The sequence below is a fragment of the Mustela nivalis genome, assembly GCF_964662115.1.
Source record: "Mustela nivalis genome assembly, chromosome: 8".
NCBI lineage: Eukaryota > Metazoa > Chordata > Mammalia > Carnivora > Mustelidae > Mustela > Mustela nivalis.
This window is the reverse complement of record NC_139027.1, coordinates 109,490,292-109,502,874: the sequence shown is the minus strand read 5'-3', so window position 1 is coordinate 109,502,874 and position 12,583 is coordinate 109,490,292. Positions and strand designations below refer to the sequence as shown.

The following is a 12,583-nucleotide window of genomic DNA, read 5'->3' as shown; positions in this document are numbered from 1 at the left end:
TATAATCCGAGGGGCTCTCGAAGTGTGGTCCCCTCACCAGTAGCCCTAGCATCATCAACGAATGAGAAATACAAATTCTCGGGTTGCCTCTGACCTACCAAATCAGAAACACGGGTTCAGTAATCCGTGTTTTCTAAGTTAAAGTTTGAGAACCACTGCTCTAGTTTGCTCTGCATTAAATATACTCCACCCACTTAACAGCCATCTTGCAAAACCAAATCTGGTTTGGTTTATGCTTTGCTTAAAAGCTGTTCGTTATATATATTTTTATATATATATATTTTTAAAAAATATATATATATTTTAAAGATTGTATTTATTTATTTGACAGACAAAGATCACAAGTAGGCACAGAGGCAGGCAGAGACAGAGAGAGGGGGAAGCAGGCTCCCTGCTAAGCAGAGCCCAATGCAGGGCTTGATCCCAGGACCTTGGGATCATGACATGAGCCGAAGGCAGAGGCTTTAACCCATTGAGCCACCCAGGTGCCCCCATTCGTGATATTTTTATTAGAGGAAGAAATCTAAAATTTCTTTATATAGCACAAGAGGCCCACCAGGATCTAGTTCCTGGTTAGTAGTTTTCAAAAGGTAAAGCAGAGCCAGTCATTTTAGTAAGAATGCACTGTCGTGTGGTGTTATGAAGGGGATGATGAACTGTGGAATCCTACTGCCTGAGCTTTCAATCTCAACCTCAGCACCTCACAACTAGCTGTGACTTTGGATGAGTCTCTTAACCTCGCTGTCACTCAGTTTTATCATCTGTAAAATGAGCGTAATAATGACTTCATATCACGGGGTTGCTGTGAAGTTAGCACAATACCTGGCACTTAGTCTGGACTCAGTGATTATTAGCTATTACTCTTGTTTTGGTTATTTCAAAAGGAACAGAGCCAGCCTAACATATAGCAAGAAGGAGAGGACTGGAATGAATAAAGGAGGCCTGCTTCCCTGGGCAGTTTGTTAGTCTCGATGTGAGTAAAAATACCCCGATTCTCATGTAAGAGCTTCTGAGATCTCGGGGGTTATTTTATTTTTTTAAAGATTTTATTTATTTGATAGAGATCACAAGTAGGGAGAGAGGCAGGTGGAGAGAGAGGGGGAAGCAGGCTCCCCGCTCAGCAGAGAGCCCTATGTGGGACTGGATCCCAGGACGCTGGGATCATGACCTGAGCTGAAGGCAGAGGTGTTAACCCACTGAGCCACTCAGGTGCCCTCGGGGGTTATTTTGACTAGAGGGGGCTGAATCTGTAATCAGATTCCAGTTACAGGAAAGGTAAACTCCTACATTGATAGCCAGGAAAGCTAATTGTGAAGGAAACAGGGAAAACTCAGAGCAAAGCAACAAAAACAGGGTGAGTAATTTGTTTCTTTGGTAACAGTTTAATAGAGTCCTAGTGGACTATATATTCAGAAATGTTTACTTTTTTTAAAAGATTGAAGAGAGAGGGAGAGTGAGCATGTTTGTTACTTAACAGCAAAGGCATTAAGTAATGATGGGAATCTCAACTGTATCCCAAAAAAATTAATTATAACTTTGGGCAAATCACTTCTCTGCTGCCTCAATTTAATAATCTGTAATATCAGCTATGTTATGAAGATCACTATGTATATACTTATATGTATTTATTGCTTGGTACAGTGTCCAGTTTGTGGGAGGCACTCAATATATAGCAACTATTACTACTGTAAGTATATTATCTTTGTATTAATACAAATTAATAGAAACAGGCACTTCTGGAGATTCCTGTCTGACCAAAGCAATTGTGTATTATCATCTAATATTTCAACTAATATTGGGTTATAATTTATAAAACTGAGGAATATTGTAAAGACAGATCCCAAAACAGTGTTTCGGTTAAATATATATTTAGGGCTTATCAATTTTCATTCCAAATACGAGTGAGATTGATTCTATTCAAATGTTTACTTAGTCTCTGTTAGGTGCTAGCAGGACAATAGGCTGGTGGGGGTGGGCGGGCATTGTGGAACAATTAAGATGAATAAGGCATGGTTCCTGTCCTCAAAGAGAATACAAGCTTGAGAAGAGAAAGGCAAAATCCAAATAAAGCATGATTAAATGCTGTATATGAGCCAAAAAAAAAAATACTGTAGAGATTTAAAGTCTTCACAAAGTTGACTAGTTTTTCAAAACTTCTGGACTTCTCAGTTTCTCCTCTATCTTCCTCTGTTAGTCTCCATCTATTTTTACATACTCCATCTTTAGTTATAGCAGGAGTCAGTATGTATTAAAGCCAGTAACAGCCACCCACTGTAACAGAAGGTAGCAGCCATTTGTTTTGTTTCTCCATTATATTCTCAGTACATAACAAAAAGTGGAGCATCTTCCTCGCCCTGTCTTACACAGGGTGGCTCATTCTTGTGCTTCAACTTAGTTCAGATGTTCTACCCAGAGACTTTCTCTGAGCACCCAGTCTACAGTTTCTTCCCTCTCTCACCCCCATTATTCCCTAACACATCCCACCATTACCTTCAAAGCCCTCCTGTTCTGGGTGAATGCTGTGATGTGCCACCTTGATCCCCCTTAAGAATAAAAGGCTTATTTCCCTAGCTCTTGGGACTGCTGAGACAGCCCTCAGTCGTCAGTCTCCTTCCAGGACTGACATGGCTGAAAAGAGCAGAAGTCAGGCCTTCTTTTCAGGACAACAGGCATCCAATGACTGTCCAGGTATAAAGGTCTGGCCCTTCCCTCCAACTTGGGACACCCCTGAAGGGACAAACTAGCACCAGAGTTCCCTAGGGACTGCACTGCATTTTAACTTTTTCTATCTGCCAATTCCTCCTTTATTCCTTGGTAAGATCCAAAACAGTCCTTCCTAATAAACGTCCTGCCCTCAATTCTCCTCCTCAGAGTCCACTTTCCATGGAACCCAGCCTAGGATAATCTGGAAGCACCTTGTTCATTATCAGGGTACTTGTTTCTTGTTTCTTCTTCCATCACTAGAATACAGGCCCCATGTGGTTAGGGACTAGGTCTGTCTTGGTCACTGCTGTATCCGCTAACTCAGCTCAGAAACTAAGAAAGAAGAAATATAAATATAAATTATATATATGAATATAAATATAAATTGACCAAGTTAGCGAATGAATTGAGAGCCCCTGTAACAGCTACAGTATCTGGACATGGTCCTATTCGAGAAAAAGATGAATACAGACCCAGGAGTTTTTCATCTCAAAAAGATTTTCATCCCCACAACGTCAAAAGTCCTGTGAGTCCTGCTTCTGCTTTCACACGGTGGCCACCAACCAGGCTGTACAACAGTTCTGACGTCCAGTTCCACGTCAGAGAGTGGCCCTGACCCCCCAGACTGACACGGGCGCACAGTGCCCTCTTCCTTGAAGGAGGGACCGACGCATCACAGGTTCCAGCTAGCAGGTGGCAGCGCAGGTGCAGACGGTGCTTTCACGGGGAACACCTTTTCCAGCTCCTCCACGGTGTGGCCGCGCAGACGGGAGAGGGAGGAGGGCCTGCACCTGGAACTCTACCCACACGACTGGAAAACCTCCTCGCCATCCACATTCCTTCCGTTACCAAACATGTACTGCCTATGGCTATGTTACGGGAAGGTGTCTAGTTTTCTAAGGGGCCAGCCTCCTCTTTGTCCCCGCCCCCAAATATCCTTCAGCGAAGATATCAGTGACCTTTCGGAGAGGGGCCAGGGGCACCAACAAGCCCACCTCCCCTCTCATCGGCCAGGCAGAAAACAGGTTTTTCCACCTGAGGTTCCAGCGCTCTCACCTGCCCACCAGCCGCTGAGCCTCCCCAGGCCGCCGCCACCAGCTGGCCCCAGAGGCCGAGCCACACGCAGCCGCCGCAGCCGGTCCTGGCAACTTGGCGCACCGCGCCTGGAGACAGAGCATGCGCAGTGCTGTGCTTGGCTCCGGCGCTGCCGAGAATCCGCTTTTCCGGGTTTTAGTGAGGCTCTCAGCCCGGAAAGCGTTTGCCAGAGACCGGAAAGAGCCGGGGGCGGAGCTTATTCGGCGTCAGTCTCTGCAAAGGAGTTGAAACTAAAGAATTTATATAACATCAACTGGATGTGTTAGGGTACAGTATCCGCCTTGTGGCGCGCGCTTCGGAACTATTTTTGACTGAATGACAAAGTAGTTAACGGTTCCCCTCAACACACTGTCCTCCCAGATTTGACCAATCACAAGGCGCCTGATTCATTTTTTTTTTTTTAATTTTTTGGCGCTATTTCCCCGCCCTCTTTTACATCTGCTTCCAAAACCAGGAGAAAAGGAATAGCTCATCACCACGTCCCTGGATCGGGTTGGAAAGTGGACATGCGCAAACGAGAGCTGGTCGCTTTCACAGAGCTTTTGCCTATAGCCTTTCCTATGGGGGTTTTTGAGGAGGTCGGGAGTCCTCCAACTCTTTCGTTTCACAAAATAGATAATTTTGGCGGTGTCTACCCATCCTGCTTCTTAGTTCCGGGACAAAACTTTTGTTTTTCTGTAGCATCCAAAAGAATTACGGAGGAAACTATGTGTATTTCTATTTTAAAGTTTACCCGGCATTATGAAAGCCACCTTTGCTTTCTGACCTTCTTTATAACCCGATTCTTGTGTTCGTAATTTTCCGGTATCAAGGTGCTCTGAACCACAGAAACGTTAGGTTTTATTTTTCCTTTCTCTCGATCATCTCCGCCGTGTAGCACTATGGGTAACCGTGATTTGTTATAAGCCAATCATATTCACGGCGCTCCTAGTCTCTGAATAGCCGGCCTTGGGCGCCATTTTTATTTTGGGCTCTCTTTGAAAAGTGGGCGGAGGCCATTATTTTTAGGGGCAGATTCCTCGCGCTCTCCTGTTCCCTCAGTGTTTCGCCGCCATCTTAAGTTCTGGTTTTGGCCTCAGCAGAGGGTGAGGCCGCTCAGATCATCTTGTGTTTGGGCGGCGGCGGCGTTTTTCCCAACGCGCGGGGAAACTCTGGGAAAGGGGAAGTAAGGCCGAAGCTTGAATCCCCAAAACAGCTGAAGGTGGGCTTGAGAGCCTGCTCCCTGTTTAGTCTGTTTCCTCAGCCAAGTACTCCTCCACCAGTGACCCTGGACAGTAACAAAACTAATAAAATCCCGAACCCAAACCCTGCCACCATCATAGGTAAGAACGTGGAACTCCTGACAACCTAAGTGTTCCTTCACTTGAACTATTTGCCCATCTCCTCCTCCTCCCACTCCCCGAGTTTTTTTTAATTTTGATTTTTTAGCCTTTTCTGAATTCTTTTTCCTGTGCTTTCAACTTTTTTCATTGTTTTCAAAGTGCTAAAGAGTTGTTAACCTAACGGTGCAGGAAACCTAGGTATAAAAGTGGAAAATTTGGGTCTGGAGAATTTTTTGGGTTTTTTGGGGGGGGCGAGGAAATGGAGTAAACTGAATGGGCCAGCTGTTTGTATCAAACTGTGGCTGCCCACGACTATTTATAGAAAAACAGTCTCTTCTCAGACATTTCTAGGTTAGGACATGGGTATGGGTTGTGTTTGTATATACTGCCCGTTCACTCATTCATTGTGTTTATTGAGTAGCTAATGTATGCCAAGCCCTAAAGATTCTGCAGTAAACCAAACCAAACTAAAAAACAAAACAAGACAAAATTCCTTTCTTTCTTGGAGTTTGCATTCTGTCTGACCTCAAAAGCTACTAGGCTGGGGCAGGTGATATTATGTGGTTGTTAGCACTGTTGGAATATGACAGGTATCCCCCTGCTTCTTCCTCGATCTCCTCACCTTCCTTTTTTAACCCCCTGCACTAGGGAGAAACTGTATTGACACTTATTTTTTGGATCCTAGATGCCACCGTAGTTGTAGGCCAGGTGGCTAATTTTATGACCAATATTCAAGTTACTTAGAGTCTTGCTCTAAGTGTGGCCTATTGACAGCATCACCTGGGAGTTTCTTAGAGACTTTAGTCTCAGATCCCATCTTAAGATCCAGTGAATCAGAATTTTCCTGGGGAGTGTACCTTAAAATTCATGGAGCATTAATTCAGGACATGAACTCAAGATACAGAATGCCTCTTTTCAACCTGTGTTTCTTGAACAGTTCACAGTATATTGTCGGTTTATTCCATGTTTTCCATGCAGTAGACGTATGACATATGACATGTTTTCCTGGCCTTTTGTCTTTTTTACATTTGTTTGTTTGTGTTTATTTATTTATTTATTTATTTATTTATTTATTTTTCTAGAGAGAGGGGTAGGGAGGGGAAGAAGAAAAGAGGGGAACTCTGGAGCCTGAGATTATGACCTGAGCCGAAACCAAGAGTCTGACCCTTAACGGATTGAACCACCTGGCCACCCCTTTCTTGTGTTTTTTACCTATCAACTTGATGTCTAGATAACAATTTAGTCTTTTAAAACATTGAGAATTTATCAGTCTAGTATATTATTATGTAACTGTTGTCATGGCAACACCTGTGTGCATATTTTACTTTTAATTTATTACAAGTTGAATTCAAAAGCCTGCACATGTTCAACAGTGCAATATTGACTTGGAAAACCTTGGGCCATGCTTTACTGAAGTTTTTTTGTGGCATTTTGCTCTCTTTCGTCTTCCTCTAATGAGAAATGTAATAATTTAAAAAAAGATTCCCAGCCAATATCTGCAGTTCTAGACCCTGTGATTGGAATTTACGAACAAGTAAGGTGTTTGAAAGAACAGCAAATTACTTTTATGTTTTTCACATGCTGTGTTTAGATTTTTTAAAAATTCCAGATGGATTTACTTAAAATTACTTAAAAATCAAGTAATTAAATAAATAAGTTAATAAAATCTTTTTTTTTTTTTTTTTAAACACTTCCCAGCTTCCCAGGAACCAGGCAACTTGCCATTTATTTGTTCTATGTGCTCGGTAAGTTGTCCAGCTTTTCTGTGTTGTCTCTTTTCCACTTACTAATTTGGAAAAGAATGAAGGTTGTGTAGTTTTTTGATTTATCCTTACGTGAGTTTTTCAAAATGCAGCAAATGCTTAAGTGTTGGGTAAATATAATTACTGCTTTTGACTGTTACGTATTGAATCTTGTGTTGCATATGCCAGTAGAGTATAGTGGGTAAAGGAATGAACTTCAGAGCCTTATGCCCTGCATTCATAGCCTAACTCCTCCACATACTAGCTGTGCGACCTTGAACAGATTACTTAACTGCTTTAATCTCCTAAAATAGGGTTGTTATGAGGGTTAGAGAAGTTAATAATAGATTGTTTAAAACAATACAAACAATACCTGGTGGGTGATTACAGTTCTATATGTATTAATCGTTGTTTTTTGTTATTATAATTAAATCTTTGGGTTCTTAAAGTTTTGTTCATTCATGAAAATCACTAAGGGAAAAGGTATTACAGTTCCATGAGTTTAGGACATGTACCCATTGGGAAGAGAGGAGGTTGGTCTAAATGTACTAGGAAGACAATTTATTTTTATTATTTTTTTAAAATATTTTTTATTTTATTTATTTGACAGAGAGAGACACAGCGAAAGAGGAACACAGGGGGGTAGTGGAGAGGGAGAAGTAGGCTTTCTGCCAGCAGGCAGGCATTCTGATGTGGTGCTCCATCCTATGACCTTGGGATCATGACCCCAGTGAAAGGCAGATACTTAACAACTGAGCCAACCAAGTGCCCCACATATTTTTTTTTAAATGGTATTTTTCTTTTTAAACAGCCTTATTGAGGATTATAGGCATATCTTGCTTTATTGTGCTTTGCAGATACTGTCTTTTTTTACATATTGAAGGTACAGGGCAACCCTGCACTGAACAAGTCTTTCGGTGCCATTTTTCTAACAGCATTTGCTTGCTTCATGTCTCTGTGTCACATTTTGGGTAATTCTTGGAATATTTCATGCTTTTTCATTATATTCGTTATAGTGCTCTGTGATCAGTGATCACAGCAAGATTTAAGCTTGCTGAAAGCTCAGGTGATGGTTAACACTTTTTAGTAATAAGGTATTTTTAAATTAAGGTATATACATAGTTTTTTTCAACATAATGCTGGGCCACATTTAATCGATAATAGTATAATTTAACATCACTTTTTTTTAAGGAATATAAAACCTTATTGACCACTTTACAATAAAGTAAACAATATACAGTTGGATAACATTCTGACTACGAAGTTACTGTTTTTCCCATTTTCTACTGAACCAGTAATTCAGTTACTGAGAAAGTGACTGAGACTACATGTCAGGAATAAGTTGGGGTAGGGACGCCTGGGTGCCTCAGTTGGTTAAGCGTCTGCCTTTGGCTCAGGTCATGACCCTGCAGTCCTCAGATCAGGCCACATCAGGCTCCCTGCCCAGCTGAGGAGTCTGTTTCTCACTCTCTCTCTGCCTCTTTGCGGGCTGTGTTCTCTCTTTCAAGCAAATAAATAAAATCTTGAAAAAAAAAAAAAAAAGAGTAAGTTGGGATAAAGAAAAAACATACAGGTCAAGAATTCAGCTTATTGAAGTCTGTCCACTCATTTATTCTAGCAGGTGCTAAATTGCCAGCATCTCTTCCGTTCTGATTATGGTTAGATTTTCACAAACACAGCCTTAGACATTCCATGAAACATGAGCTTTTAGGCAGTACAGGTCTCTGATAGTCTGTGAGTTTGGGGTGTTGGACTCATGCTTTTGCAGATATATGTTTGCAGTTGTTGTTAGTCTCTGTTAGAAACATCAGTAAATTTCAGGACTAATAGTTGTTAGCCTCATTTTGAATGAATATATATGGTCATCACCTACTGTCCGGTATTGCTTACGGACTGGTCACAGGGATTTCAACTTTGTGAAAAGGAATGGTTCACTAGAAAGAACCTTTAAATGTCCATTTAAGTTTTGCTTACCTAATTAAAACACACCAGGACTTGTCAAGTTTTTGTCATTTGGGTGGGGAGGTCATTGGTGGTGATAAAATTTTCTTTCCAGGGATCTTGCAAATAAACTTGCATTTATATGACTGTAGATATGGATATGGCTTCTTATAAATTGTCCAGTTTAAATTGTCTACATAATATTTAAATTGTCCAATTAATTACAAAACTTGAAAGATTAGGGCTTCAGGAAAAATTTTGATTTAATTTTAAGTGATTTATTTCTTTAATTTTTTTGTTTTTACTTTTAAAGATTTTTTAAATTAGCACAGAGGGAGAGGGAACGGGAGAAACAGATCCCTGCTGATCAGGGAGTCTACTGCAGTGCTCAGTCCCAGGACCCTGGGATCATGACCAGAGCCTAAGTAGACACTTAACTGAGGCACCCAGGTGCCCCTTAAGTGATTTATTTCTTGTTACCGAAAATGGTAGCATCCCAGAAACACAGGTTTATCCACGGTTACAAAATGTTTCCCATTCACCGCACATTGGTCCAGTACTTTGTCCACCACAAATTCAGGCTCTGCCTCTTCTATTTTTTTACTTTTTCCGCTCTGTTTCTTTCCCATTTTTTGCAACGTATTTTTTATTGGAGGCCATTTTCTTATTGTAGACTTGCTTAGCTATTATTCACCACCTCCAAGATGCTCCACGTCCCTGGTCTTAAACATCACTTTTATAGGCACTTGAGAACCAAAACATTCATGTGATTCACTTCCTTGTGATAATCCCTTTATTGTGGTGATGTGGCATTGAACCAGGAGTATCACTATGGTATGTCTGGAATTGCCGTACAGTGAAGTGCACATATTTAAGGTTTATAGTTTGATGTGCTTGACATGGATATACTGGTAAAACCATCACCACAGTCAAGGTATATGCCCCCAAATGAACATACCCGTATTTCTCGAATTTCCTTCTGCTGTTTTATAATCCCTCTGGCCACTATCTTCCAGGCAGCCACTCTTTTGCTCTCTGTCATGATGTATGTCACTATAGGTAAGTTTGCATTTCCTAGCTTATCTAAAGAAATGCTGTTTTTGGTGGGAGTTCTGAGAGTGTGGTTTCTTTTCATGATTGAGCATGTTCTTTGTTTCAAGTATCAATAGTCATTTTTTAAAAAAGATTTTATTTATTTATTTGACAGAGAGGGATCACAAGTAGGCAGAGAGGCAGGCAGAGAGAGAAGAGGAAGCAGGCTCCCTGCTGAGCAGAGACTGCAGTGCTCAATCCCAGGACCATGACCTGAGCTGAAGGCAGAGGCTTAACCCCCTGAGCCACGCAGGCACCCCAATATTCATTTTTTTTCTTTAATCACTAGGTAGTATTTTCTTGCTAGAGGTCCTGTAATTTGTTTATACATTCACCAGTAGAAGGACTTTGAGGTGGTTCTTATTTTCATAGTACTTCTTTTCACTTTGCATTGTTTTCCAGCTTCTTTGAATTGAGGGGAAAAAAAGGCCAATTATTTGGTATCCATGCTTTCTGTGTATACTGAAACCGGGAGGTGGGAATGGTAAAATGGGTATGTCGTGGGATTTTTTTTTTTTTTTTTTTACCTTTGCCTTTGTTAGTTTATGGATTAATGTTTTTTGAGTGAATCACGTTACGGCTTTTTAAAAATGCAAAATGTGGGGCGCCTGGGTGGCTCAGTGGGTTAATAAGCCTCTGCCTTTGGCTCAGGTCATGATCTCAGGGTCCTGGGATCCAGTCCCAAATAGGGCTGTCTGCTCAGCAGGGAGCCTGCTCCCCCACCCCCCAACCCCACTTGTCTCTGCCTACTTGTGATCTCTGTCAAATAAATAAATAAAATCTTTGAAAAAAAATGCAAAATGCATGCATTGACTCTTTAGTGAGCTGGAGCTCTTGATATGTACATTGTAAGCTGTGTTGAATCTTTAAAGCCTACTGTTTGTATATTACTTTCTGGAGATTGAAAACAATAATGGATGTACACTAAGAAACCTACCCATCAGGCAACAGAGTAGAGAATCTAAATGGAGAGTACTGCTCGTTTAATATTGGTGTAAGTACATTTCTAAAGTCTTGGCTTCTGTTATAAAGAAGCAGTGCCTCCTGGTTATTATGGCATTGACGTTTTGTGCTTGAATATATTAGAGCTGGTAACTAAAATTGGATTTGACTTCTGTTAGTTATAGAATAATATATAAAATATTGCTGTTAGAATATCTTGGATATTTAAGTGTCACTCTGTTGATTCTCTAGAAAAGTTTGGATTTTGGTTTTGCAATTAAAAAATTATTTTTAAATTTATGTATGGTAAAATTCATAGTTTTTGTTATACACTTTCATGAATTTTGACCAGTGCACTGAGTTTTGTAACCACGGTGTCAGTCAGAATGCAGGACGAGTTCATTATCTCCCCACCTCTCCCCCACTCCCTGCCAAAATTTCCTTCTGCTGCTCCGTTAGTAGTAACTCTCTCCCATCTCCAGATTAGCAACCAAAGATCTGCAGTCCATCTCTATAGTTTTCATGTTGAAAGGATGAGATTTCAATAGAGTTATGTTAATGATTATCAAAGGTATTTTGTATTGTGAAGGTGTCTGGAAGACCTTTGTCAGAGTGTGGCTTGGGGCTTGCAGTTAAGAAGTGAGTTGATTAGGTGCTTGTTGTGCCTGCGGTGTTTGTAATGATTATGGTTAACGTAGACCAGGGAACTGATGTAGAAAAAGATGTTAGAGTTCAAAGCCAACGGCCAAGGAAGAATTCTTGAGACGTCTTCGGTGCAAAAAGGTGACTTTTATAGCGTGGGAACAGGACATGTGGGCAGGAAGAGCTGCACTTGGGTCATAAGAAGTGGCTCATTATAGACTTTCAAGTTGGGAGGGGGTTAGGGATGGTGTAAGCATCACTGGTATTTGGAGGCAAGGTTTTCAGTATCCCGAGGGGGCTAGCTGCTGTTAGGAAAAGGTCATTTATTAGTTTGGTAAAAACTCAGTCATGAGACCTTTCCGATCTGTATCGGTGGGCCATATGCTTGGAGGATGACTGCCAACAGGTATCTTGGGGGTAAAGATAAGGAAAGTTTCCAAAGGTATTTTTATATGTTAAAGGAGACTTACAGGGTCCTGGGGTTTGGGCTAAGATTGCCAAAGTGGCAACATTGAGGCAGTTGAATCTCTAGACGAATGTCACTTTGCCTGTTTCAAGGATTTGTCAATGTCTGTAAGTATAAGGAAACTTAATAATTGTTCTTCTGCCTTTGTTTCCCACATCACCACCACTGATGTCTGAGAAACTCTGCCAAGTGTTACCTGTCAGGTCTTATCTAGTTCTCACAGGAGCTCTAGATAGACACTCATTATTATCCCACTTCATAGATAAGAAAACAGGAGACTTAGAGGAATTGAATAACTTGTCTGAGATCACTTGAAGAGGCAGGATTTGAACACACGTCTGTTTTACTAGAACCTAAAGAGTGTGCCTGCCCCCCAAAGCAGGTGCCTGTATCTGTTTCTGACTAAGTATTAAATAAAAATTAGACCTTGTCTACTAGTGAAGCATCCCATGCCAGGATCAGTGAAGATTTTTTGTGCTTACAGCAGGAAGTGAGGGGCCCAGATCTTGGGCCAACTGGCTGGATAAAGGGTGTAGAGTGACTGAAAGGTAGTACCATTTCATAGAATTATTTTTGGTAGAGGATTTCAGTATTTGACCTACATTTAAAGACAAAAGGAAAGAAAGTCCTAATGTTTT

The 12,583-nt window shown here is 41.1% G+C and overlaps 2 protein-coding genes across 3 annotated transcripts in view; one reads left to right on the top strand and one right to left on the bottom strand.

The window, feature by feature from the left end:
• MKKS (MKKS centrosomal shuttling protein) overlaps positions 1-3,872 on the bottom strand; it is a 30,977-nt gene extending 27,105 nt beyond the window's left edge. Inside the window, exon 1 of one of the 2 annotated variants that reach the window (XM_082744405.1) lies at positions 3,760-3,872. The gene's annotated coding sequence lies outside the window, so the exon portion shown is untranslated. The remainder of the gene's footprint in view (positions 1-3,759) is intronic. The other variant, XM_082744406.1, reaches the window with a different exon arrangement.
• An 874-nt stretch (positions 3,873-4,746) lies between these two features.
• SLX4IP (SLX4 interacting protein) overlaps positions 4,747-12,583 on the top strand; it is a 185,797-nt gene continuing 177,960 nt past the window's right edge. The window contains 3 exon segments of the mRNA XM_082744411.1: positions 4,747-5,120; positions 6,819-6,865; positions 9,820-9,866. The gene's annotated coding sequence lies outside the window, so the exon portion shown is untranslated.